This window comes from Triticum urartu, chromosome 3A (genome assembly GCF_056163025.1).
Source record: "Triticum urartu cultivar PI428250 chromosome 3A, HENAU_Tu73, whole genome shotgun sequence".
Taxonomy (NCBI): Eukaryota; Viridiplantae; Streptophyta; class Magnoliopsida; order Poales; family Poaceae; genus Triticum; species Triticum urartu.
Window position 1 is genome coordinate 666,513,480 of NC_141875.1, and position 27,694 is coordinate 666,541,173.

Below are 27,694 nucleotides of genomic sequence, written 5' to 3' on the forward strand. Positions count from 1 at the left end.
CTAGGCGGCTACGGTATGGCCACCATCGATGCAGATGACCTGCCCGATGATGTACGAAGCAGCCGACATGCAGAGGAACTAGGGATGGCAATGGGTAGGGTATGGACGGGTACAACCTCCTTCTACCCAAACCCATACCCATAGAAACTTTCTATACCCACCCACTTCAATACCCATGGGCATAAGCTGACACCCATGCCCATACCCATTGGATATCCTATACCCAATGGGTATCCATTGGATACAATATATAGCATTCAAATTCTTAAAAGGTAGAGAAACGAGTTCAAAATTCAAGTGATCATGGTAGAGCAGTATAGCATGGATGCGGCCTCCTCCGGTGGGTGGATTCTTGAAGGCAACATGGGAGTATGAGCAACGGTTGGTGGAAGCCCGAAATAGTGGGAGGCGGTAGTGGGAATTGGGGATCGATGCACTGAGAGTTCGACAAGAGTTTAATAGCGAAGAGTCGATATTTCATCTTTTTGAGGAGTCACATAGGACGTAGGAGGAGTGGGCGAGCAGGTGCTTATGAGCCTATGAGCTATGGCTTGTTTAAGGAATACAAGATTTAGGGTTGGACCATATGAGTTGGATGCTAACCCCACATGTTATAGGAGTTATTTTCATTTATTAATATTTTCTGGGTATCCATTGGGTTACCCATGGGCACAATTTCTTACCCATGCCCTACCCATATATTTTGCGGGTATGGGTACCCATTACCCATGGGTACAAAATCTCTCCAAGTCTTGCCCATACCCGTTGTTTTCGGGTAGGGTACCCGCGGGTACCCATACCCATGGGCAAAACTGCCATCCCTAAAAGGAACCCTACAAGTGACGCGACCTCCTCCGGCTCGCCTAGGAGGCCCAAAGCGGTGCGCGCGCTCTCCGCCTCCCACATCCTCCGTGCCGCCTCTGAGTCCATCTGAATGCCGCTGCTGTCGAGGAGGTCCGTCCAGACGCCTCCCGGCGCGACGCAGTTGACCCGGATGCCATCGCACGCCTACTCCACGGCGAGGGTACGGGTGAGCTGGTTCAGGGCCGCCTTGGTCGCCGAGTACAACGACAACTTTGAGTATCCGAGGATCCCGCCGATGGATGAGATGTTCACCACGCTGCCGCCATTGCCAGCGAGGAGGAGCGGGTGCGCGAGCTGCGCGAGGTGGAAGAAGGACTCAAGGTTGGTGGCCATGAGACGGGTGTACTCCTCCGCCGTGCACGCCGTGGCTGCCCCGAAGAAGGTCTGGCCGGCGTTGTTCACAAGAATGTCCAGCTTGCCCCCCAGCTCGGTGCTGGCCGTTGCCATGAGCGCCTCCTGGTCGGCGCGCACGGAGACGTCTCATGCCGAGCCCGTGACGCGCGCGCTCAGGCGGCCCACCTCGGCCTCGGCGGCCCATCCGCGCAGCCGCTCCTGCACGTCGGCGTCGCTCCGGGCGCAGGTGTGCACCCGGACGCCGAACCCCGCGAGCTCCTCCACGATCGCGCGCCTTAGAGCATCTCCAACAGGCGCCGGTCGCGCCGCCCGCAAAAAACACATATGCCGTGCGCGCATCGGCTGGTTTGGCGCGGCCCGCAGCGCTGGCTCCAACGGCTGCGTTAAAATGCAGCGCGCGCGTGTCTCTCCAGCAGCGCGCCAAAATGCAGCGCGCGCGACCCGCCGGTGCATTGCATATGGCATTTTTCAACACAAAATGATGAACATTTTCAACACAATAAAAATTCCACACAAACAAGTTGATGAAGTTCATGCCCACAAGTTTAAAATCATGCCCACAAGTTCATCCAACCAAGTTCAAAATGCAAATCAAGTTCAATACACAAAGGAAAGACACATCATTCCTCGTCCTCGTCCTCGTCTTCGTCCTCGTCCTCATCTTTGGAAGACGATTCTTCCGCCTCCGAAGATGAATCTTCCTCCCTCTCGCGCACCGCATCATGTGAAGCTCCGACGGTGTTGGCAAGATCTTCAACGGCATCTTCATGGGAATGTGTGCGAGGAGGCTCATCGAAAGACATTCCGCCCATGGCGGCCAGAGGTGCACCCATGCCTCCCATGAGAGAAGCAAAACTCATGCCTCCCATCGTGGCCATAGCATCGGGGGGGGGGGGGGGTGGTGCTCCAAAGCCAGCCATGCCTCCCATTGCTCCGAAGCCACCCATGGCACCCATGGCGCCGAGGCCACCACCACCCATGGCGCCGAGGCCACCGCCACCCATGGCGCCGAGGTCACCGCCACCCATTGCATGAACCATGGCTCTTTTTTGCATCAAGACTTCTTGTTGGGCAAGATTGACATACTCCTTTTGCACCGCTGTCGGTGTCAAAACCGGCGGATCCCGGGTAGGGGGTCCCGAACTGTGCGTCTAGGCCGGATGGTAACAGGAGGCAAGGGACACGAAGTTTTACCCAGGTTCGGGCCCTCTCGATGGAGGTAAAACCCTACGTCCTGCTTGATTAATATTGATGATATGGGTAGTACAAGAGTAGATCTACCACGAGATCGAGGAGGCTAAACCCTAGAAGCTAGCCTATGGTATGATTGTTGATGTGTACGTTGTCCTACGGACTAAAACCCTCCGGTTTATATAGACACCGGATAGGGTTAGGGTTGCATAGAGTCGGTTACAATGGTAGGAGATCTACATATCCGTATCGCCAAGCTTGCCTTCCACGCCAAGGAAAGTCCCTTCCGGACATGGGACGGAATCTTCAATCTTGTATCTTCACAGTCCAACAGTCCGGCCAAAGGATATATTCCGGCTGTCCGGACACCCCCTAATCCAGGATTCCCTTAGTAGCCCCCGAACCAGATTGTCTTCGGCGCGCAGATTGTCTTCGGCATTGCAAGGCGGGTTCTCCTCCAAATTCTGTGTACCTGTTTGATTAAAGTCCGATTTCTTGTAGATGTTGCGCTCCTTGGCTTCTACGCCCAATAATGGCCGCTCCCCACGTGTCGAACGAATATGAGAAGTCTGAGTGTTTTTACATTCACACCCCTAGCCGCGTAAATGAGCTGCCCTATTTAAGGGGACGAGGATTTAGATCCAATCCACACCTTCTCCCCTCCGTGAGTGTTCATCGGAGCGCATCCGATGAAGGTCCATTCCACCATGGCCAGCCGTCGCAACTCCTCCCCTCGCCCTTCCAGCCCTAAGCCTGGATATTGGGAGATATGTTCCATCCCGCATAGCGAGCTAGTGACACTCCAGACCAAGGGATTTCTCCCCCCGGTCTATATGGTCCCGGTTCGAGCCGGTCTTGCCGTCTACAACGGCGGAGAGCAAGCAGAGGATGCCCCTAATCCCTCCAAAGGAGAGCGGGTGTGCCTCGTCCCTTACTTAATAAGGGGGCTCGGATTTCCAATCCATCCATTTCTCCAGGGGTTGCTGGAGTTCTATGGCCTCCAGCTACATAATCTCACGCCTGCCTCAGTACTACATATCGCGGGCTTTGTAGCCCTCTGCGAGCTGTTCTTGGGTGTCGAAGCTCATTTCGGACTGTGGAAGGAGCTATTTTGCCTCGTGCCCCGTTCCAAGAAGAGGTCAATGTATCAAGTGGGCGGAGCCGAAGTGTGGCGCATCGCCGGGACCGGATATCTGTCCGGAACCCCAAATAAGGCGTCCGAAGACTGGCCCTCGGAGTGGTTTTATATAGAAGACGTCCCGCTGTCAGATCCTGTCCGGATCAGCCTCCCTGAATTCAACAGTGCTCCCTTAAAGAAGCGCCTAAGCTGGCGCCCGCGGAGCCCTCAGAGGGGAGGTGACAGGGACATCATTTACCTGATGGGCCGAATAAGATTGTTAGCCCATTCCGGACTAACCATGATCGGGGTTATGGCCGAATGCATTATGCGGGGGGTGCAGCCGCTTCAGTATAGAAGCCACCCCATGTGGGACTTCAACGGGGAGGACGACGCCACCCGCTACGGCCGTAAGGGGCCAGATTCAGCTGCCGCTCTACTAAAGATCTTGTCCACTTTGTATAAGGGAGAAGAGGAGGAATTTGTCCGCGTCAACCCTCAGGGTGGATTCTCCATGCACAATCCCCCGAGCTGGGTAAGCGGCCGTATTTACTTGTCCATCCGTTTTGTATTCCCATTGTTAAATATTCAGTCTCACGACTTCAACGCAGGAACTGCGCCGGGCTGTTAAGGAAATAAGCAGCCCTCCTCCACAACCCGAGGATCTAGGACGGTCCCTTGACCCGGCCTCCCAAGAGGATTCAGACATATCTGTGGAGCTGATTGATGGAGTGTTCCATCAATTGAGCAAGGACAACGCCTTGGTGGCCATTACGGCCGATTACCCAGGGCTAATCCTGACCCCCCAGGTACCTGAGATCGAAGTCCCAGTACCCCGAATAGGTGTCCGCCCACTCGTGTTCAGTTTCCTGATTGCAACCGAACTTTGCAGCGGAGGTATTTAAGGCAGAAGGCCGAACCTGCGGCGATAAGCCAGCGAGGGGCCGTAGGGCCCCGCGGGCAGAAAAGAAGTGCAGTCCGGACCGAGGTGTCAGCGAAAAGGTATGGCGCGCCCCTTATCCCAGGTGTTATACCTTCGAGGCATATCGACACTCGCGCTCTTTTCAGGACAAAGAGACCTCGCTGAACTACATCCGGAGAGGCTGCCAATCGCGCCTCCACCAGCCAGGTTCCAAAGCCTGGTCAGGAGGCGGAGGCGAACGCAAGGCGCGCGCCAGACGCTGCTCCGACGGAGGATGTGGGCAGGTTGTCTGCCACCAACTCTGAGGTGGAGAGTGCCATGAACCACAGGCGTCGCCAGATAATTCTTCGTGACGCTTGTTTCTCCCGAGGGGCGTTAGATGCCTTCAACTCGGGAGATGTGTATCTCCGTGCCGCTCAAAATGGTCTAGCCAGAGCCACGGAGCAGTATGTAAAAGACATACGGGTAAGAAAATTCTGGTAATTATATGTATATACCAGTAGCCCCCAAGACTTGAATCAGTTAGAATAACTGATTTAAGGATCATTTGTGATGCAGGTTCTTACGGATAAGAATTCCCTACTGTCCAAGGAGCTGGAAGAGTGCAAAGCCCAACTTGAGGCCGCACTAGCCGCGGCAGGGGAGCCCAAGGAGACCCCCTCTAGTAATACACTTCGAAAGATAAGTATTTTGCGAAGCACGACTTTGGTGTGAATCTGACAAATGAAATTGCAGATGGTGTCGGATTGAATCCGGAAAGGCAACACCTCCTATGCCAGCTAGAGGCTGGTGAGAAGGTGCTGACAAAGGTGAGGCGGGAGAAGAACGATCTCCAAGATGCAAACACCAAGCTGGGCGTCGAGCTGAAAGATGTTCATGCCCAGCTGTCAGACTCCATGAAGGAGAATCAGCGGCTTCGGCGCGGCATATTTAGTAAGTGTTTGAACGAACCCTTGAAAGAAAGTTCGGTGGGGAAGTCGACTAACAGAGCAATGTCTGTAGGTGTGCTAACAGGTCGTCCTGCAGAGGAGATGGCCGGTTCTACGGGTGACCTTCTTCCCGAGCTCTCGCAACTTCTCGATCGAGTTCGGCAGGCGGTGCAAGGCGTCGCCCAGGCCCTGTGGCCATCTGTCTCCATGCCCGAAGGTCTTGGAGAGCTTGCGGAGAAGCTAAAGGGAGCACGGCGGCGCTTCCGATTGTGGAAGATATCAGTCTGCCGTCAAGGCACTAGGGAGGCCTGGGCCATGGTGAAGACGTGGTACGCAAAGGCTGACCCCAACCACATGGCCTAGGTCGGTCCTGTAGGGCCCGATGGAAAGGAGATCCCTGTAAGCTTAGTATACGGCCAAGTAGAGTTGGCCGCAAAGTATTCCCAGCAGGACTGTAAATTAGACAGCCTGTTAGATGGTATTGAAGAGGAATACAACCAGTCAAAATGACTATGTAATTTAATTGCCATTTATAATGCCTTCTAGCTAGATTGTAGATCATTTGTCATGGCCGACCGTTTCGCTTCAGCCTCGGGACCTGACGGTCCGGAGTGTGTCCAAATTCCCATGCGGTTATATAGGAACCGGGGAATGCATGGAGACCAGGCGTAGGGGTCATTGGGGCTTGAACAGACAAGTGCCCGACTAGTTATGTTATATTACATGGTTAGTAAGAAACATCTTCCAGGGAGAATAGTTCCGTTAGGGGTTCCTTTCCCTGGGAGGCATGCCCTAAGGTGCATGTCCATGTTGCGAAAAGAAACGCAGGAAAAACATCTGGGGGCGTATAGATAAAAATAAAAAAAGATCATCTTTAGTTCACCGACCGAATATTCCCTTAAGAACGCTAGCTTTCGGCTTCACCCAGTCTGAGGTACACGTCCGGCTGACCCGGCAGTAACAATCGCAGAGGTGCTCCCTTTACCACCTAGCCAAACAATCGGGAACGTAGGGGTAAGCACAGGAGCCAGGCAACCCAGCTTGGCCAAAACTTAAGTCATATCGATGCATATAATGGTGAATAAAAGGTACATGCGGAAGTGTGACACATGTGTTGGGCATGAATCCCGTATGAATAAGCTTCTGTTTAAAGAAGCCTCCAGGTTTAATGAGCGCGGATGGCGCATCACTTTATGAGCCTTTAGAGGCTATAAAAGAGAGAGACAGAGGAAGAGAAATGTAAGACAGAAAATATATAAAAATGGACAGAGGAAGGAGACGAACACAGAGTCCGGTGCTAGGCATAGAATCTTCGGAGGCGTGCTGCGTTCCATGGGTTTGGCTCGAGTCGGTTATCCGATGCATCCCGCAGGCGGTACGCTCCACCAGTCAGGACTTGGTCAATTACGAAGGGACCCTCCCACTTGGGCTTGAGTTTGTCCTTTTACTTGTCCGGTAGTCGTAGAACTAATTCGCCAACGTTGTAATTTTTGGTCCATACTTCTCTGCTTTGGTATCTTCGAGCCTGCTGTTGATAAAAATGCGGAATGGGCTTTTGCCACGTCACGCTCCTGCTCCAATGCGTCCAAGCTGTCCTGTCGATCGAGTTCGTCTTCTCTTTCTTCGTACATGCGCACTCGAGGTGAGTCATGAATTATGTCGCAAGGCAAAACTGCCTCTGCGCCGTACACCATAAAGAATGGTGTGTATCCGGTGGTGCGATTCGGCGTGGTCCGCAGCCCCCAGAGTACGGAGTCGAGCTCCTCTACCCAGTGCGTGTTAGATTTCTTGAGGGACCGCACTAATCTGGGTTTGATGCCGCTCATGATAAGACCATTTGCATGTTCGACCTGGCCGTTAGTTTGTGGGTGATAGACGGAAGCATAATCGAGCTTGATGCCCATATTTTTACACCAGAGTTTTACCTTGTCGGCCGTGAAGTTCGTGCCGTTATCAGTGATGATGTTGTGGGGGACAACGTAACGGTGTACAACCCCGGATATAAATCCTATCACCGGTCCGGATTCGGCCGTCTTAACAGGCTTGGCTTCTATCCATTTGGTGAACTTATCCACCATGACCAGTAAGTATTTTTGCTTGTGGGTTCCGCCTTTAAGGGGTCCAACCATGTCAAGCCCCCAGACCGCAAAGGGCCAAGTAATGGGGATAGTTTGGAGGGCGGTGGGTGGCATATGGCTTTGGTTTGCAAAGAGCTGGCAACCGGTGCATCATTGGACTAAGTCCTGAGCGTCTGCCCGGGCCGTCGGCCAATAAAACCCTGTACGGAAGGCCTTGCTTACAAGGGACCGGGCTGCAGCATGATGACCGCCGAGTCCGGCATGAATTTCAGCCAGGAGGTTCCGCCCCTCCTCTTCGGAGATGCACCTTTGAAGGACACTGGTAGTGCTTTTCTTATAAAGCTCTCCCTCGTGGACTCTGTAGGCTTTAGATCGTCGCACTATGCAGTGTGCCTCATTTTGTTCCTCAGGGAGTTCCTACCTAGTAAGGTAGGCGAGGAATGGTTCTGTCCACGGGGCGATGACGGCCATTATTACGTGGGCTGAAGGTGTAATTTCATTGGCAGAGCCTCCGATTGTGCCGGAATGTTCGGTGTCGGGCAGTGCGGTTGGGTCCGGGCTGTTATTGTTCGGCTCCCCTTCCCATACTACAGATGGCTTGAACAGCCTTTCCAAGAAGATGTTGGGGGGACTACATCGCGCTTTGCGCCGATGCGTGCCAGGACATCTGCCGCCTGATTATTATCCCGGGCTATATGGTGAAATTCAAGCCCCTTGAACCGAGCTGACATTTTTAGGACGGTGTTGCGGTAAGCTGCCATTTTTGGATCCTTGGCATCGAAGTCTCCATTTATTTGGGATATTGCGAGGTTCGAGTCCCCGCGCACCTCTAGGCGTTGGATGCCCATGGATACTGTCATCCGGAGACCATGTAAAAGGGCCTCATATTCGGCTGCATTGTTGGAGTCCGTGTACATAATCTGTAGTACGTATTGAACTGTGTCTCCTGTGGGGGACGTCAAAACGACGCCAGCCCCCAGTCCGGCCAACATCTTGGAGCCGTCCAAATGCATGATCCAATTTGAATATGTGCCGTATTCTTTAGGGAGTTCGGCCTCCGTCCATTCTGCGATGAAGTCGGCCAAGACTTGTGATTTGATGGCTCGTCGAGGCTTATAAGTTATGTCGAACGGGAGGAGCTCAATGGCCCATTTTGCAATCCGTCCCATTGCGTCACGGTTGTTTATAATATCGTTAAGTGATACTTCCGAGGCTACTGTTATTGAACACTCTTGAAAGTAGTGTCGTAGCTTCCGGGATGCCATGAATACCGCGTACGCAATCTTTTGATAATGCGGGTACCGTGATTTGCAGGGAGTGAGGACAGTGGACACGTAGTAGACCGGCTTTTAAAGGGGGAATTTGTGTCCGTCCGCTTCTCGTTCGACGACGAGTACTGCGCTTACAACCTGATGTGTTGCTGCAACGTATAATAGCATTGGTTCGCCAATGTTTGGCGCGGCCAGAACTGGGTTTGTTGCCAGTATGGCTTTTATTTCGTTGAGTCCGGCCGTGGCTACATCCGTCCATTTGAAGTGTTCGGTGCGCCGAAGGAGGCGGTAAAGGGGTAGGGCCTTTTCTCCCAAGCGGGAGATAAAGCGGCTTAGAGCCGCCACGCATCCGGTTAACTTTTGTATTTGTTTGAGGTCCTTTGGGATATCCAGTTGCGACAGAGCTCGGATCTTGGCTGGATTTGCTTCAATTCCTCTACCGGATACTATGAAGCCCAAGAGCTTTCCGGCTGGAACGCCGAAAATGCATTTTTCCGGGTTGAGCTTGATGTCGTATGTTCGGAGGTTATCAAATGTGAGCCTCAAGTCATCTACTAGAGATACAACATGTCTTGTTTTGACGACCACATCATCTACATATGCCTCCACTGTTTTGCCGATCTGGCTTGCCAGACATGTCTGAATCATGCGCTGATATGTTGCGCCGGCGTTTTTGAGCCCAAAAGGCATTGTGTTGAAGCAGAATGGCCCGTATGGTGTGATAAATGCCGTTGCGGCTTGGTCTGGTTCTGCCATCTTAATTTGATGGTAGCCAGAATATGCGTCGAGGAAACACAACGAATCATGTCCTGCGGTAGCATCGATAATTTGATCGATGCGGGGGATGGGGAAGGGATCCTTTGGACAAGCCTTGTTAAGGTCTTTAAAATCAACACACACGCGTCAGGATTTGTCCTTCTTAGGTACCATCACCAGGTTGGCTAGCCAGTCCGGATGTTTTATATCTCTGACCAGCCTCCAATAGCTTTGCTAGCTCCTCTCCCATGGCCTGTCTCTTAGGTTCGGAAAAACGCCGAAGAGCCTGTTTGACAGGTTTGAATCCTGTTTGGATATTTAAGTTGTGCTCGGCCAGCCTGCGTGGGATTCCTGGCATGTCTGAAGGGTGCCAGGCGAAAATGTCCCAGTTCTCTCATAGGAACTCTTGCAATGCGGCGTCGACATCAGGGTTTAACTGTGCCCCGATGGAAGCTGTTTTATTGGGGTCCGTTGGATGGACTTGGAATTTGACTATTTTGTCCGCTGGTTTAAAGGAGGTGGACTTAGATCTTTTGTCGAGTACCACATCGTCCCTATTCACCGTAGAGCGCAGCGCAGTTAGCTCCTCAGCCGCTAGGGCTTCGGATAGTGCCTCGAGGGCCAGTGCGGCTATCTTGTTTTCGGCACGGAGTGCTATGTCCGGATCACTAGCGAGAGTGATGATCCTGTTAGGCCCGGGCATCTTGAGCTTCATGTACCCGTAATGGGGTATTGCTTGGAAGATTGTAAACGCTGCCCTCCCTAGCAGAGCGTGATAACCGCTGCTGAACGGAGCCACCTGGAACGTGACCTCTTCGGACCTGTAATTATCCGACGTGCCGAACACCACATCTAGTGTGATTTTTCCTGTACAGCGCGCTTCCCGACTGGGGATTATTCCTCTAGAGGTTGTGCTGCTTCGCTCAATGTGGTTCCTGTCTATTTCCATTTTTTGAAGGGTCTCCTCATAAATGAGGTTCAATCCGCTGCCGCCGTCCATGAGTACCTTGGTAAGACGGAAGCCATCCACTATTGGACTGAGGACCAATGCGGCTGGTGCTCGGGCTGTTCGGGATTTAGGTTCATCGCTGGCGTTAAAGGTAATAGCCGTGTCACTCCATGGGTTTATTGTTGCTACTTGGTAGAATTCGGCAAGGCTGCAGAGTGTCCTTTTTCGCATATTATTTGATGCGAAAGTCTCGAAGACTGTTAACACCGTATTGGTGTCTCTGGGTGGCTTTCTGTGGCCTCCGGAATTAGGAGATTTTCGCCAATTTTGGCCATTTGCCGGAGTATCCAACATGCCCTAAGGCTGTGAGTTGGTGTGGTGTCCTCTGTGATGAAGCTACGTACCTAGGGTAGGGGCACGGACCCGTCCAAAGAGCCCTACCCAAGGACATCCCTAGAAGAAATCACCTTTCAATCGACTTGAAGGTATCCCACTCGACGGGTTCAAGACACTCGACCAATAAGCTATCACTCGACCATGAAGCTAACCACTCGACTGCCAGGAGACCTAAAGTCACTCCGCAGGCAAACGGTCAGCTGTTAAGTAGTCTTTATGGTCATTATAGCACTTTATTAGGGGCGTTACCAGTAACGCCCAATCATAAATGTACCTTAAACCCTGCATTACTGAGGGCAGGAGGGGGCCGGCGAACTCTATATAAGCCACCCCCCTCCTCAGTATGAAGGGTTCGCACCCCTGTAATCCATACACGCATAATCCAGTCGACTGCCACCGGGCTCCGAGACGTAGGGCTATTACTTCCTCCGAGAAGGGCCTGAACTCGTAAACCTCGCATGTAACAACTTCCCAATAGCTAAGATCTAGCCTCTCCATACTCACCCCCCTACATTACTGTCAGAGTTAGAACCACGACAGTTGGCGCCCACCGTGGGGCTGGAATCTTAGCGCTTAGTTGGAGAAGTTGCGATCTTTTCCGATCCCTTTGATCATGGTTTCCTGCGGAGTTTTGGTGGAGGGCCGCGAGATCCGTCTCGGCGCGCTCACCTTCATCGCCGATGACTCCGCCTGGCTTCAGGAGGCACCACTCGACATCGACGCGCTCCCCGTCCACGGTGCGACGCACTTCCGCGCTTGCATTCGTGGCGTCCTCCTGCGGCAGCCGTCGACCCAGTATCGGTCGGCCCCTGCGTCGTCTCCCTGCCCTGTCTCCCACCAGCGCAAGCGCTCCGGTCGGTCGACACTTCAGCGGTGGGTGAGACATGTTGTGGCCCGCCAGTCGGCAGCCCCACAAGTCGCGGCAATCGAGCCCGTCAATTCCCTCTATGGCTTGTTCGACTGGCTCCGCGGAGACCGCATCCGAGTGCGACAGCAGCGACCCAACGGCTGAGGTCCTGGCGGTCGATGGAACACACAGTCCCCCCGGTTTCCCTCGCGCTGACGGGGGCACGGGTGGGGGCGACCCATCGCGTCCCCACGATGAGTATCTCCCCGAACCTCTCACGTCATTACAGCGAGAGGAGCTTCGCCGCCGGAACATGGACGCACTCCACACTCCTATTGTCGGAGAAACCCCCGAGGCCCGGGCCTTGGAGGACGCGCGCATGGCTAACCTGGCCGAGCGCACTCGAGTGGAGAATCTCCAGCGAATACTCTACGAGCAAGCGCGTCAGCGAGCTCCCGAGTCCAGTCGACGTCAGCGAGCTCCCGAGTCCAGTCGGCGTCAGCTCTTCTCGCCGCCTCAGGTATATCGAACCCCAGTTCAGAATTTGGCCGCCGCAGCCCGTATAGCAGAATCAATTCAGCCCTCCCAATCGGAGGCCGGCAGGGGCTTGTTGCAGATCAGAGCGTTGCTCCGGGCGGCGGGAAACCAGAATTCCGCCATCTCTCAGTCGCGGGATAGGATCCACAGTCGATCCGTTGCAACAGAAACAGTCCAGTCAGCTCATAGCCCGAGATCGCCCCCGAGGCGTGAGGGACGTGGTGATCGGCGTGATCAGTACAGGAGGAATGAGCAGTATGACCACCGACCCGATCGTGATGATCGACGTCGAGTGCCAACCCCTCCCCCGAGGAGTGGGTCATATGCGCCTCGACGACAAGATGACAGATGCCCTCACAGTATTGAGCAGAGGATTCCAGTCGACCCCAGGGACCCAGGCTTTGATGCGAGATCTATCCTCGTTTAAGGTTTGGTTGACAGGAACAGAGCTCATCGGGAAGGTCACAACAGGGATGCGCCTGCCAGCAGCAGCAGAGTACATGTTTTGGGGCCAGAGTGTTTCAGTCGAGCCATCAGAGCCGCAGTGATTCCCCCCAACTTCAGATTGGCGACTGGAGTCAGCAAGTTCACTGGTGAGTCTAAGCCTGACACTTGGCTCGAAGATTACCGAGTGGCTGTACAGATTGGCGGTGGCAATGATGAGGTGGCCATGAAGCATTTGCCTCTCATGTTAGAGGGCTCAGCCAGAGCATGGTTAAATCAGTTGGCACCCAGCAGCATCTACACTTGGGAGGACCTCTCTCGAGTGTTTGTCACAACCTTCGAGGGAACATGCAAGCGACCCGCAGGCCTTACGGAATTGCGGTCTTGTGTGCAGAAGCCGAATGAAACCCTGAGGGATTACATCCAGAGGTGGATCACACTGCATCACTCGGTTGAGAATGTGCCAGACCATCAAGCAGTTTGTGCCTTCAAGGAAGGCGTCAAGTACAGAGAATTGAATCTGAAGTTCGGTCGAACTGGAGAGATGTCGCTGAATCGGATGATGGAGATTGCCACCAAGTACGCTAATGGTGAAGACGAAGATCGACTCCGGAGTGGCAAGTACAAGGCATTCGCCCAAGAAACCGGAGGGAACTCCAGTCGGAAACAGAATCGGAAGGCCGAGCCGGCTGCCCCTGGGGAGGCCCTGGCCGTAGCCCAGGGAAACTTCAAGGGAAAACCCAAGGGCACCTGGAAGCCCAAGAAAGTAAAGGATCAGGATGGAAACGATGTGTTGGATCTTCCATGTCACATCCACACCAAGAAAGATGAAGAGGGTAATTTTATTTACCCAAAACATACCACTCGACAGTGCCGGCTCCTAATCCAGCAGTTTCAAGGCAAGCAGTCCAAGGACAAAGAAAAAGAGTCGGACAGAGTTGAGGACAAGGAAGACAGTGAAGATGGATACCCCCAAGTCAATTCCACCCTGATGATTTTTGCCGATGTCGAGAGCAAAAGTCGACTGAAAGTCATTAACCGCGAGGTGAACATGGTTGCCCCGGCAACTCCCAGTTACCTGAAGTGGTCTCAGACTGCCATCACATTCGACCGGTCTGATCACCCGACGCACATTGCCACCCCTGGGAGGCAAGCCTTGGTGGTCGACCCAATTGTCGAAGGCACTCGACTGACCAAAGTCCTGATGGATGGTGGCAGTGGCCTGAACATACTGTATGCTGAGACGTTGAAAGGGATGGGCATCCCGATGTCCAGGCTCAGTACCAGTAACATGAGCTTCCATGGAGTAATTCTGGGAAGAAAGCCCAATCACTCGGCCAGATTGCTCTTGATGTGGTTTTCGGTGATTCAAAGAATTACCGTAAGGAAAAGTTGACATTCGAGGTTGTAGACTTCCAAAGTGCTTATCATGCCATTTTGGGCAGGCCAGCTTAAGCACGCTTCATGGCCCGACCATGTTACGTGTATCTCAAATTGAAGATGCCTGGCCCCAAAGGTGTGATCACTGTTACAGGCAATCGGAAGAAGGCAGAAGAGTGCTTTCAGAAGGGCTCAAAGATTGCAGATGCTCAGATGGCAGTGGTCGAGCTGCAAGAGTACCAAAAGACTGCCGATCCGAGTGAATTGCTACGAGCCAAGAAGCCTGCTTCAGAATCTGCTTTCCAGTCGTCCGGTGAAACAAAGACAGTCCACGTTCACCCGACCGACCCCGATGCTGCCCCGACTCACATCTCAACGACGCTCGACTCCAAATAGGAAGAAGCGCTCGTCCAGCTCCTCCGTGAGAACTGGGATATCTTCGCATGGAAACCCTATGACATGCCTGGAGTTCCCAGGGGGCTGGCTGAGCACCGTCTACGAGTCGACCCAAAATTCAAGCCTGTGAAGGAACATCTGCGACGGTCCGCCGTCCAGAAGAAGCAAGCCATTGGCGAGGAGGTGGCTCAGCTCTTAGCAGCAGAGTTCATCCGAGAGATTACCACTCCGAGTGGCTCGCCAATGTCGTCATGGTTCCCAAGAAGGACAAGTCACTTCGCATGTGCATTGATTTCAAACATATCAATTGTGCCTGCCCGAAAGATCATTTTCGTCTCCCTCGCATCGACCAAATAGTCGACTCGACTGCGGGGTGCGAGAGACTGTCCTTTCTAGATGCCTATTCCGGGTACCATCAGATCCGTCTGTATGGACCCGACGAGATCAAAACAGCTTTCATCACTCCATTCGGATGCTTCTGTTATGTCACCATGCCGTTCGGCCTCAAGAATGCCGGAGCCACGTTCATGAGAATGATTCAGAAGTGTTTACTCACTCAAATCAGTCGGAATGTGGAGGCATACATGGATGATATTGTGGTCAAGTCACGCAAAGGTTCTGACCTGCGGACTGACCTTGCTGAAACCTTTGCCAACCTCAGGAGGTATGATATCAAGCTCAATCCATCAAAGTGCACATTCGGAGTTCCAGGTGGAAAGTTACTCGGTTTTCTCGTTTCCGAACGGGGGATCGACGCCAATCCTAAAAAAGTGGGCACCATACTCCGGATGAAGTGTCCCGTTCGCGTGCACGATGTCCAAAAGCTTACAGGCTGCTTGGCCGCCCTAAGTCGATTCATTTCTCGTCTCGGTGAAAAGGCATTGCCTCTTTACCGACTGATGAAGAAGGCCGACAAGTTCGAGTGGACTCCAGAAGCTGATGCAGCATTTGCAGAGCTCAAAGCTCTGCTCTCCACCCAGCCGGTGCTTGCTGCCCCAATCAGCAAAGAGCCTCTGCTGCTTTACATTGCAGCCACAGGGCAAGTTGTCAGTACAATACTTACGGTCGAGCGGGAAGAAGAAGGAAAGGCCTTCAGAGTTCAGCGCCCAGTCTATTATGTGTCTGAAGTTTTGACCCCTTCAAAACAAAGATATCCTCATTACCAGAAGCTTGTATATGGGATTTATATGACCACGAAGAAGGTTGCGCATTACTTCTCTGACCACTCCATTACAGTCATCAGCGACGCCCCACTGTCAGAGATTCTGCATAACAGAGATGCAACTGGTCGAGTGGCCAAGTGGGCAATTGAACTCCTTCCCTTAGATATTAAGTTCGAAACAAAGAAGGCTATCAAGTCCCAAGCAATCACAGATTTCATCGCCGAGTGGATTGAATAGCAACTTCCGACTCAAGTTCACTCGGAACACTGAACCATGTTTTTCGATGGATCTAAGATGCTGAATGGTTCCGGTGCTGGGGTAGTATTAGTCTCCCCCCGAGGAGATAAGCTCAGATACGTTCTCCAGATTCACTTCGATTCCTCCAATAATGAAGCAGAATATGAAGCACTTTTATATGGGTTGCGCATGGCCATTTCACTCGGCGTCCGTCGCCTCATGGTCTATGGTGACTCAGATTTGGTAGTCAATCAAGTGATGAAGGAGTGGGACGTCAGAAGTCCGGCTATGACTGGTTATTGTAATGAAGTGAGAAAGCTAGAAAAGAAATTCGAGGGGTTAGAACTTCATCACATCCCCCGACTGAAAAATCAGGCAGCTGACGATTTGGCAAAGATAGGCTCCAAGAGAGAAGCCATTCCCAGCAACGTGTTCCTGGAACACATTCACTCGCAATCAGTCCAAGAAGATCCTTTCACAGAAGAAGCCCCGGAGCCGAAAAGTGCCACAGATCCGACTGAAGTCGAAGTTCCTGCTGTGGTCGACCTGATCATGGAAGTCTTGGCCATCACCCCCGACTGGACGATGCCATACATCGCGTATATCCTAAGGAAAGAACTCCCAGAGGACGAGGAAGAGGCTCGACAGATCGTCCGTCGATCCAAGGCCTTCACAGTCATAAAGGGACAGTTGTATAGAGAAAGCGTGACTGGAATCGGTCAGAAGTGCATAACACCAGAAGAGGGTTGGATAATCCTTGATGATATCCACTCGGGGACCTGTGGTCACCATGCGTCCTCTCGGACCATTGTGGCTAAAGCATACCGAGCGGGATTTTACTGGCCAAGAGCAAATGAGATGGCAAAGGAGATAGTCGACAAGTGTGAGGGGTGCCAGTTCTACTCCAACATGTCACACAAGCCTGCATCAGCCCTGAAGACCATTCCACTCGTCTGGCCCTTTGCTGTCTGGGGACTAGACATGGTCGGCCCACTGAGAACAGGCAGGAGCGGTTTCACTCATGTGCTTGTGGCAGTCGACAAGTTTACCAAATGGATTGAAGCTAAGCCCATCAAGAACCTTGATGCTTGCACTGCTATCAGTTTCGTCAGAGGACTAACATTCAGATATGGAGTCCCTCATAGCATCATCACAGACAATGGGTCAAACTTCGATTCAGACCAGTTCAGAGCCTTTTGCGCCTCTCAAGGCATGCGAGTCGACTACGCTTCGGTCGCCCATCCCCAGTCGAATGGACAAGCCGAGAGAGCAAATGGTCTGATTCTCAAAGGACTAAAGCCTCGACTGATGCGTGATCTCAGGCACGCGGCAGGTGCTTGGGTCGACGAACTTCCGTCAGTTCTGTGAGGATTGACGACCACCCCTAACCGGTCGACTGGAAGAACTCCATTCATTCTGGTCTATGGAGCCGAAGCGGTTCTGCCGACTGATCTTCTTCACAACGCACCCCGAGTCGAACTCTACACTGAAGATGAAGCAGAACAAGCCCGGCAAGACGCAGTCGACCTCCTAGAAGAAGAGAGGGAGATGGCCATGATCAGATCGACCATTTATCAACAAGACTTGCGTCGATTCCATGCCCGGCATGTGAAGAGTCGAGCCTTCCAAGAGGGAGATTTGGTCCTCCGAGTGGATCAACAGAAACCACACAAGCTTGCTCCTACTTGGGAAGGCCCCTTCATCGTCACCAGAGTCCTCCACAACGGAGCGTATCACCTCTACAATGTTGATCGCCAGATCGACGAGCCGCGAGCTTGGAACGCGGAGCTGCTCCGCCACTTTTACACTTAAGTTCCTTCCTCTAAAGATGTAATAAGAGAAACTTTTGCAATCCATTTTTATCAAAGACAAGAGTGTTCCGATGATTGCTGTCGCTTTTGTTTGCATATGAAATCCCCCAGTGGGTGACTTAGCCGCGAATCCGTTTCGCCTAAGTTTGAAAAATCCTACCGAGTGGAGAGCCAGACTCCCACTCGGGGGCTTAGCTGCAGCCCAGTGCTTGCCTAAGTGTTCAAAAATCCTACCGAGTGGAGAGCAAACCTCCCACTCAGGGGCTTAGCTGCAGTCCAGCACTCGCCTAAGTTCTCCCACTAAGGGACTTAGCTGCAGTCAGGCACTCGCCTAAGTTTGAAAAAATCCTACCGAGTGGAGTGCAAACCTCCCACTCGGGGGCTTAGCTGCAGTCCAGCACTCGCCTAAGTTCTCCCACTAAGAGACTTAGCTGCAGTCAGGCACTCGCCTAAGTTTGAAAAAATCCTACCGAGTGGAGAGCAAACCTCCCACTCGGGGGCTTAGCTGCAGTCCAGCACTCGCCTAAGTTCTCCCACTAAGAGACTTAGCTGCAGTCAGGCACTCGCCTAAGTTTGAAAAAATCCTACCGAGTGGAGAGCAAACCTCCCACTCAGGGGCTTAGCTGCAGTCCAGCACTCGCCTAAGTTCTCCCACTAAGAGACTTAGCTGCAGTCAGGCACTCGCCTAAGTTTGAAAAAATCCTACTGAGTGGAGAGCAAACCTCCCACTCGGGGGCTTAGCTGCAGTCCAGCTCTCGCCTAAGTTCTCCCACTAAGAGACTTAGCTGCAGTCAGGCACTCGCCTAAAGTTTGAAAAAATCCTACCGAGTGGAGAGCAAACCTCCCACTCGGGGGCTTAGCTGCAGTCCAGCGCTCGCCTAAGTCCTCCCACTAAGAGACTTAGCTGCAGTCAGGCACTCGCCTAAGTTTGAAAAAATCCTACCGAGCGAGAGCAAACCTCCCACTCGGGGGCTTAGCTGCAGCCCAGTGCTCGCCTAAGTATTCAAAAATCCTACCGAGTGAGAGCAAACCTCCCACTCGGGGGCTTAGCTGCAGCCCAGTGCTCGCCTAAGTATGAAACACATCTCATTCCTCAAGGACGACGAGGGGCAGGTCGACTGCCACCTTCTCCTAGAGAGGTTCGCCACAAATACAATGTGCGCTCCGTCCCACTCTGCAGTAACAGGGTGTGGGTCGACCGCCACCTTCTCCTGGAGAGCTTCGCCACAAATACAATGTGTGTTCCGTCCCACTCTGCAGTAACAGGGTGTGGGTCAACCACCACCTTCTCCTGGAGAGCTTCGCCACAAATACAATGTGCGCTCCGTCCCACTCTGCAGTAACAGGGTGTGGGTCGACCGCCACCTTCTCCTTCGAGTGAAGACCAAGTTCCACTCGACGGATCATCCACAAAGATGTTCAACGATAAATCAAGTTCAAATAAAGCCTAAAAGGTCCCAGACCTCAGATCAAAAGTATTCGAACCCTCGGCTCGGCAGAGTTTAACTATTACAATTCCACTCGGCATTCCGAGGCAAATTTAAGGCAGAAGTTCAACGGTTACAGATCCACTCGGCATTCCGAGGCAAATTTAAGTGGAGCTTAAAAGTTTTTCATTCCTCAGGTGGAGGACTGGCAGGGGCGACGAACTCATCCAAGTCGATCCCGTCCGCGATACGGGTAGCAGCAGCAATGAATGTCTCCATGAAGTCCTGGAAGTTGTGCTTCCTCGTGTTGGCAACTTGGATGGCGGCCAGCTTCTCCTCCCGCGCCTCCTCGCAATGGACACGGACCAGAGACAGAGCCACATCAGCGCCACACCGAGCAGAAGACTTCTTCCACTCCTGCACTCGGTCAGGGATTCCGTTGAGCCGAGTCATCAGAGACTCGAGATCGTTCTGGAGCGTAGACTCTGGCCAAAGCGTCGGGTCGATCCGCGACATGGCAACCTTCAGTCGAGCCAAGTAATCCACGACGCCGTCAACGCGAGATTCCAGTCGGAGCAGATTCATGGCAGCTTCGTCTTTCACCGGAGAGTTGATTGGATCCAAACCTGTTTCGATCCGCCCAGTCTCCTCTTCAAAGTTCTGGCAAAGTTCTGCATACACGATCCAAGGATAAGTCAATTTTCAAAAGACTGAGTCGACACAAAAAAACAGTCGAAACTGAATGCGCACCTTCGAGCTTGATGTACAACTTCTTGGCAAAGCTCCTCAAGTAGCTCTCCAGGTCGTCCCTCCTGCGAGCGGTGCCTTCCATCTTCTCGCTCAGGGTGAGGTGCTCCTTCTTCCAATGCGAACACTCCCTGTTGGCTTCATTCAGAGCGGTCTTCAACTTGGTATTCTCTCCTTCTAATTGGTCGACCGAAGCCAGCTTCTGTGCGGCCAGAGCGGTCTTGTCATCAGCCTCCTTACGGGCAGCAGCCAAGTCCTGATCCTTCTTCGCCAGAGCTTCTTTCAGTTTTTCTACAAAGAAATGATGATTGAGTCGGAGATAGCAGAAAGATACTCAAGCCTAAAAACTAACCAGTCGACAAAGGCGTCTTACCTACGGCGCCGTCTCTGACCCTCTGCAGCTCTGTCCTGGCCAGCTCCAGATCAAGGTTCATTTGAATTTGCTGCTTCTCCAAGTCAGCCAAGCGGGCTCCAAGATCACAAGATTTCTGAAGTCAAAGGGGAGGAGTTATCATTACAGTAAAAAAACAAAGGCAATAAATACTAAGACTACGGTCGACTGCCAGCAGTCCACCATAGTCTCGGGGACTACACCCAGTGGGTGCACTTAGCGTGCCCCCACCGGTTCCTATCCCACCCGACCAAACCCAAAATCGAGCCCAAGATGAGTTGCTTCCGAGTAACTAAAAGACAATGATGGCGTTTCTAAGACTACAGCCGAAGCAAAAACATTCGACAGTAGTCTCGGGGACTACACCCAGTGGGTGCACTCAGCGTGCCCCCACTTTAAAAAAAAGTCGACTGCCCGCAGTCGACCGGATACCGTTCCATTCGACATGGCCCGACCAGACCGAGTGAAGAAATAAAACTACAACAACTCAATAGAAAGACTATAGTCGACCGCCCGCGGTCCACCATAGTCTCGGGGACTACACCCAGTGGGTGCACTTAGCGTGCCCCCACCGGTTCCTATCCCACCCGACCGAACCCGAAATCGAGCCCAAGATGAGTTGCTTCCGAGTAACTAAAAGACAATGATGGCGTTTCTAAGACTACACTCGTCCAAGAATTGGCAGACACACCCAGTGGGTGTACAAACATAAAGATCTTCGGAAAAGAGATTCTTCAAAGAACATATCATAACAGACCAAGTGTTGAAGTCGACTGACCTGGACGTTGCTCTGAAGGGCCGAGCTTGCGTCATAAGCCGCCTGGCAGGCCTCCCGAGCCACCTTCACTTGCTCCATCATGATCCCCGCCTGACGTACAGCCTCCTTCGCAGCAGCCGCTTGGTCCTCAGGGACGGGGTACGCAGCAAAAAGCGAAGACGGATCCGCAGTCGACGCTGAAGGCTGCACACTCGTCAAAGGAATGGCGAAAGTCACGGAAGCCCGAGTGGGTTCGCCATCGTCCCGAGCTGCGGCCTCAGGCGCCGGAGTGGATTGTGGGGTCTTGCCAGCCGACGCCCTCTTCTTCCTCTTCACTCTCAGCGGTTTGTTGTCATCGTCATCCGGGAGGTCGATAACATGAGGAGGAGCTGCAAGGAAAACATTCAATCGACCAGAGTCGCAATAAAGGTTCAGTCGACTCAAAAGCAGGACGTCAGCGATCGTACCAGGGTTGGAGGTAACAGCGTCCTCCATCTCTTGGTCGTCGTTCCTGGCGGAGACCTCAGAAGTAGCACCGCTGCAAACCTCGAAAGTCAGTCAGTTGGCTCAGTGAATCGACCAAGGATCCTTCCACGGTCGACAAAGGAAAGCAAGTCTTATTATTACCCGGAAATGGTGGGAACAACTATCTTCATCTTGGGCAGAGCCTTGGGCGGCTTGGATGGCGTCGCTCGTGGGTGCTTGGGGACCTTCTCAGTCGGCGGAGGAGAGGAAGTCCGAGGGCGTTTCGACGACTGCCCAACAGGAGCAGTCGCCTTGCCACGTTCCCGCACTGGGTCGTGGGTGAGCTTGGATCGCCCCTCCAGGCGGGGGGGTTCAGCCTCCTCCTCCTCCTCTTCGCTGGAGAAGACGTCGTCGCCTCCTTCTCCCTCACCGTCGGACTCCCACTCGCCTTGGTCGTCCCCGCTCTCGCCTCCGCTCGCCTCCCCTTCCTCAGTCGACCCCTGTGCCCCGTTGGGCGTCGAGTACATCTCGGTGGTCGCCTGGAAAACAACAGACAAGACGAAAGTCAATCGACTAACTCAAAGAAGAACAATGCAGAAGACAAGATATCAGTCGGAGCACAAAGACTTACCTGGTCCACCTCATACGAGTTGTCGAGTGGGATTACCCTCCTGGCTCCTCGGGGGTTGTCTTTGTTCCCCGTGATGCTCGACAGCCACCCCTCCAGCATCTCGTCGGTGATCTCCTCCGGGTGGATCTGAGTGGTGTCGTCGAGGCCCGAATACAGCCACATCGGGTGGTCGCGAGCCTGGAGCGGTTGGATGCGCCTTTGGAGGAAGACCTCCAGCAGGTCCATACCAGTCACACCCTCACGGACAAGCTCAACCACTCGACCTGCCAACACCTTGACTTGGGCCCTTTCCTCCGGCGTGACCTTCAGAGAGGCAAGCTTCTCGGCTCGGTCGAGGGAAAAAGGAGGAAGACCAGTCGACTGTCCTGGGGTCACCTGGTCCTGGCAGTAGAACCAGGTCGACTGCCAACCACGGACCGACTCCGGGAAGGTGATTGATGGAAAACAGCTCTTTCCCCTCGTTTGGATTGCCAGGCCCCCGCACAGTTGGATCACCTGCATCCTCTCGTCACTCGACTTGGCCTTCTTAACCGATTGAGAGCGACAGGTAAAAATGTGCTTGAAGAGCCCCCAGTGAGGGCGGCAACCCAAGAAGGCCTCGCACATGGAAATGAAAGCGGCGAGGTATAAGATGGAGTTGGGAGTGAAGTGATGGAGCTGCGCTCCGAAAAAGTTCAAGAAACTCCGGAAAAAGGGATGGGGCGGCAGAGAAAACCTGCGGTCGATGTGGGTGGCTAGGAGCACGCACTCACCGTTGCGGGGCTGAGGTTCAATCTCCCTCCCCGGGAGACGCGCAGCTTCGTGGGGAATGACTCCCCCCTCGACCATGTCGTCGAGATCTTCCTGCCGGAGCACCGACGGCATCCAGTCGCCCTGGATCCAACCCTTGGGCAGGGCGGTCCGAGAGGAAGATCCGCCCCGTGCAGACCTTTTTCCCTTCCCCGCCGCCGCCGCCTTCTCCGCGCGCTCCAAAGCAGTGGTCTTGCCCTTCACCATCGTCGCTGGCGAGGTCTCACACGGGCTTGCGGCGCTGGGGTGAGAGCGGAGGAAGCGGAAGGACTGGCGAAGGGAGAGAGGAAGCAGGAAGGAGAAGAGAGCGCGCGGCTTGGAAACCCCGAGCCGGCAACTTATAAGGGGCCGCTCCCGAGTGGCTGACTGGTAGGCCCAGGCCATCCAGTAAAATCCCGCAACAGACGCGCGCGCAGTACGTGGCGAAAAAGGCGATGCGGAGATCGAGGAGCTTCCGATTACTGCGGCTGCTCCCGTCCCGCGCACTTCCCAAAATCCGAATCCTGCGAGATCCGCGGGCCACAGAACAACTTGCCAAAAACAGAAGATCCCGCTCGCGCCAACACTCGGCATGCCACAAGCAAAGATATTCACTCGAGGAAAGACCTGGAATGGATCAAGGCGACTGAAAGAGGTTGATGACATCATCCGTGACAATTGGCCCGAAACGAGGCACTCATGCAGCCCCAAAGAACCAGTCGAAAAAGATCCCCAACTCTTTCCCCACTCCAACCTCGATCCATTCGGGGGCTAATGATGAAGCTACGTACCTAGGGTAGGGGCACGGACCTGTCCAAAGAGCCCTACCCAAGGACATCCCTAGAAGAAATCACCTTTCAATCGACTTGAAGGTATCCCACTCGACGGGTTCAAGACACTCGACCAATAAGCTATCACTCGACCATGAAGCTAACCACTCGACTGCCAGGAGACCTAAAGTCACTCCGCAGGAAAACGGTCAGCTGTTAAGTAGTCTTTATGGTCATTATAGCACTTTATTAGGGGCGTTACCAGTAACGCCCAATCTTAAATGTACCTTAAACCCTGCATTACTGAGGGCAGGAGGGGGCCGACGAACTCTATATAAGCCACCCCCCTCCTCAGTATGAAGGGTTCGCACCCCTGTAATCCATACACGCATAATCCAGTCGACTGCCTCCGGGCTCCGAGACGTAGGGCTATTACTTCCTCCGAGAAGGGCCTGAACTCGTAAACCTCGCGTGTAACAACTTCCCAATAGCTAAGATCTAGCCTCTCCATACTCACCCCCCTACATTACTGTCAGAGTTAGAACCACGACACTCTGTACTGTGAATTTTACAGGGTCCATTAAGCCATCCTTCCAGTACGGTTCCATGCCCCGTAGAGGGTTTTTGCTTGTTAGTGCTTGACCCGGGTGACTGGTGATGATGCACCCTTTTATTTCGGACTTGGTTTGTATTCAGGGCCGGATTGTCGCAAAATTTTATTTCGGTTTTCCAGGCGCTTTCCATCGCACAGTATTTTCGTACAATGGACGCCAAGTCAGCGAAGCGTGTAATATCACGACGACTTATGGCGTTGAGTATTCCCTTGTCCGTGCAATTATTGCAGAAGGTTGAGATTGCGTCTTCCTCGCGGCAGTCCCTTAGCATGTTCTTAACCAGGAGGAATCTGGCCCAGTAATGATGTATTGTTTCATCGGGTTCTTGCTTGATTTTGGATAGATCGCTTATGTTGGGGTGGGTGGGTGGAATTAAATCTGAAGCCTCGCCCCATCTAAGGCTCAGAGGCCGAGGAATTTCCGAACTCAAAAATTTGGATTCCTGGATGTTGTCCAATGAATCCAGCCCGTCGCCTGACTCTAAATTCAGGTCTTGAGTGATATCCTCCCCTCCGCGGGTATCCGGCTTGGAGGGATCGGGAATCCGGACGTAGCGAGTCCTTAAGATAGATGAAGGGTCGCCGCACTGTCCCTCTACCACGGCAACGTGATGGGTGACTTGGGGAGAGTTAATCTCTCTCAGATCGGGTTTAGGCCCAATCTGGTCGTAATCCGTGGCGACTCCCAGGGCGACGAAGCGATCCAAGAGCTCGTTTATGGAGGAGAGCTCCATTGGATCTAACTGCTCGGCGAGTTCCGAGCTGACATGAAGATTGTTTTCGATGGCTCGAGAGGTCATCGTCGGCGCAGAAGCCGAACAGGCGGTCATAAGAAAACCACCTAGCCAGAGGGTTTGGCCGACAGCCAAAGCTCCCTTAGCAATGGTGCCGTCTTTAAAGACGGGGCGAGGCATCCTTCCTGATGGCGATGACACGGAGGAACTCTCAATGAAAACACCAATGTCGGTGTCAAAACCGGCGGATCTCGGGTAGGGGGTCCCGAACTGTGCGTCTAGGCCGGATGGTAACAGGACGCAAGGGACACGAAGTTTTACCCAGGTTCGGGCCCTCTCGATGGAGGTAAGACCCTACGTCCTTCTTGATTAATATTGATAATATGGGTAGTACAAGAGTAGATCTACCACGAGATCGAGGAGGCGAAACCCTAGAAGCTAGCCTATGGTATGATTGTTGATGTGACGTTGTCCTACGGACTAAAACCCTTCGGTTTATATAGACACCGGATAGGGTTAGGGTTACATAGAGTCGGTTACAATGGTAGGAGATCTACATATCCGTATCGCCAAGCTTGCCTTCCACGCCAAGGAAAGTCCCTTCCGGACATGGGACGGAGTCTTCAATCTTGTATCTTCACAGTCCAACAGTCCGGCCAAAGGATATAGTCCGGCTGTCCGGACACCCCCTAATCCAGGACTCCCTCAACCGCATTGAGGTTAGTTGTGTCCAAGAAGAACAAGTGCTTTTCCCATTCCAACAACCTAGTTCGCTCCTCATTGCTCACCTTCCTTTCCTCCAAAGCCACCTTCCTCTCCTCGGCCGCCACCCTCCTCTCCTCGGCCGCCAACCTCCTCTCCTCGGCCGCGGCATCTTGGGTCCTTGCCATTTTCCTCACCTCGTTGGCTTCTTTTCTTGCCTTCAAAATAGCTTCCATAGCATTTTTGAGCTCATCATCTCCTTTCCTCTTCTTTTTTTGGGTTTGGTCTTTCTTGCACCCATCCGGTCGCTTTGGCTTCGAGTATGAAACCGAGTTGGGTGTAGGGCTTCTCTTGCCATCATCACTTGATGCATCATCCTCATCATCATCATCATCCAACTTAATTGTTCGCTTCCGTTTGTCGCTCAAATGCAAATCATCCAAATCTTCACGCTTCTTCCATTTCTCATCATCCTTCAACACATCATAGCAACGAGGCAAAGTAAAGACCCTTCCTTTCTTGATCTTCCCCTTCTTGGTTTTCCTCTCCTCTTCTTTGAACAAGTTTTGCGCAATGTTGAACTACATGAAAAGAAAGCAAGTTAGCACCAACAACAAGCAAAACAAAGCAAGTTTAGCACCAACATGTAAGATGAAATGGCATTTACTCTATCGTCCTCATTTGTGCCACTTGGGTTCAACTTGTCAACCGCCTTTTGACAAGCCACCCACTTTTGACAATCCGAGTTGATTGTCGACCACCGGGACCTAAGTGATCGGTTGGAGCGGTCAATTCCACTCACGTTGCGAGCATCAAAGTGTTCCTTCATCCGGTTCCAATAAGCATCTCTACTTTGATCGCCTCCAACGGATGGATCCCTCGACACTTGCAACCAAGTATTGCATAGTAAGATCTCATCGGTGTTGGTGTAATTGCCCGCTCTTCCTTTCGGTGCGTCGACAATGCCCTCACCCTCCTCGTCCACCTCGAACTCATGGTCTTCAAAATGCATGTCATTGGTTTGAGAACAATGCGAATTGTTGGAGCCAACACCCATCGTTGACATGTATGCATCATCATTGAGACTACAATTTTTTTTGCACAATGCAAATAAGCTATCTATATGTGACGAATGCATTCAAAAAAGAACAAAAAAAATGAAAAGTTAGAATTTTTTTTACCTTGGAGGCATTTCGTCGAACATGTTGTGTGCGCCGGCCGCCGGCTCAATGAGTGAGCTTGCCGGCACTTCGGCAGCCGCCACGCCCGTCGCACGCCCCGCAAGCTTCTTCCTCTTCGCCTTGGAGGTGCCGGAGCCGTCCGCCGCCTTGTTTTTCTTCGTCGATGTCTTGCCCTTCTTTAGCCGCGCCGCATTGGGGAGCTTTGAGGAGGAGGGGGCGGCGGCTCGGGCCGGCGCCGGCGCGGCGCCACCCGCCGCCGAGGTCATCCGCGGCGGCATGAAGAGGCCGCGCGCGAGGCCGCTCGTCGGAGGAGCTCCGGCGGCGGCGGGGCCAACGCCACCCGGGCTAGGGTTTGTGGCGGCGGCGGCGGGGGCGGGGGGGGGGGGGGAGGGGGGGTCACGGCTATAGGACGGGGTGAGCGGGGTGCTGGCGCGTGCGTCCACGGTTGCGGGTCGCCGGCGCCGGCGCGCGCGGGGCTTTGGAGAGGGAGAAGAAGAGCGCGCAGCGCGAGCGTCAAGTGTGCCGCGCGCAGAAGCGGGCGCCGCAAATACACCGCGCGAGGTACCGCTTCCACGCGCGCGCCCAACTGCTTATACCGCGCGCGCGGCTATTGCGCGCCCGCTGGAGCCATCCGCCGGGTTGCGCGCGCGTTAAAACGGGCGATTTTACGGCGCGGCACCTGTTTGGCGCGCCTATTGGAGATGCTCTTACGCAAGTGAGTGTGTGTGTGATCAGTAACAAAATACAGTAGCATGCATGAAAGGAACATGCATGCAGGGGGCGTACCCGATTCCTTTGGTTCCGCCGGTGACGAGGGCCGTCTTGCCGGCGAGGCTCCACCGCTTCTCTCTGCTGGCTGCTGCCAT

At 53.3% G+C, this 27,694-nt stretch overlaps 1 pseudogene; it reads right to left on the reverse strand.

Annotated features, from left to right (window-relative positions):
• On the reverse strand, positions 1-27,694 carry LOC125531903 (tropinone reductase homolog At5g06060-like; annotated as a pseudogene).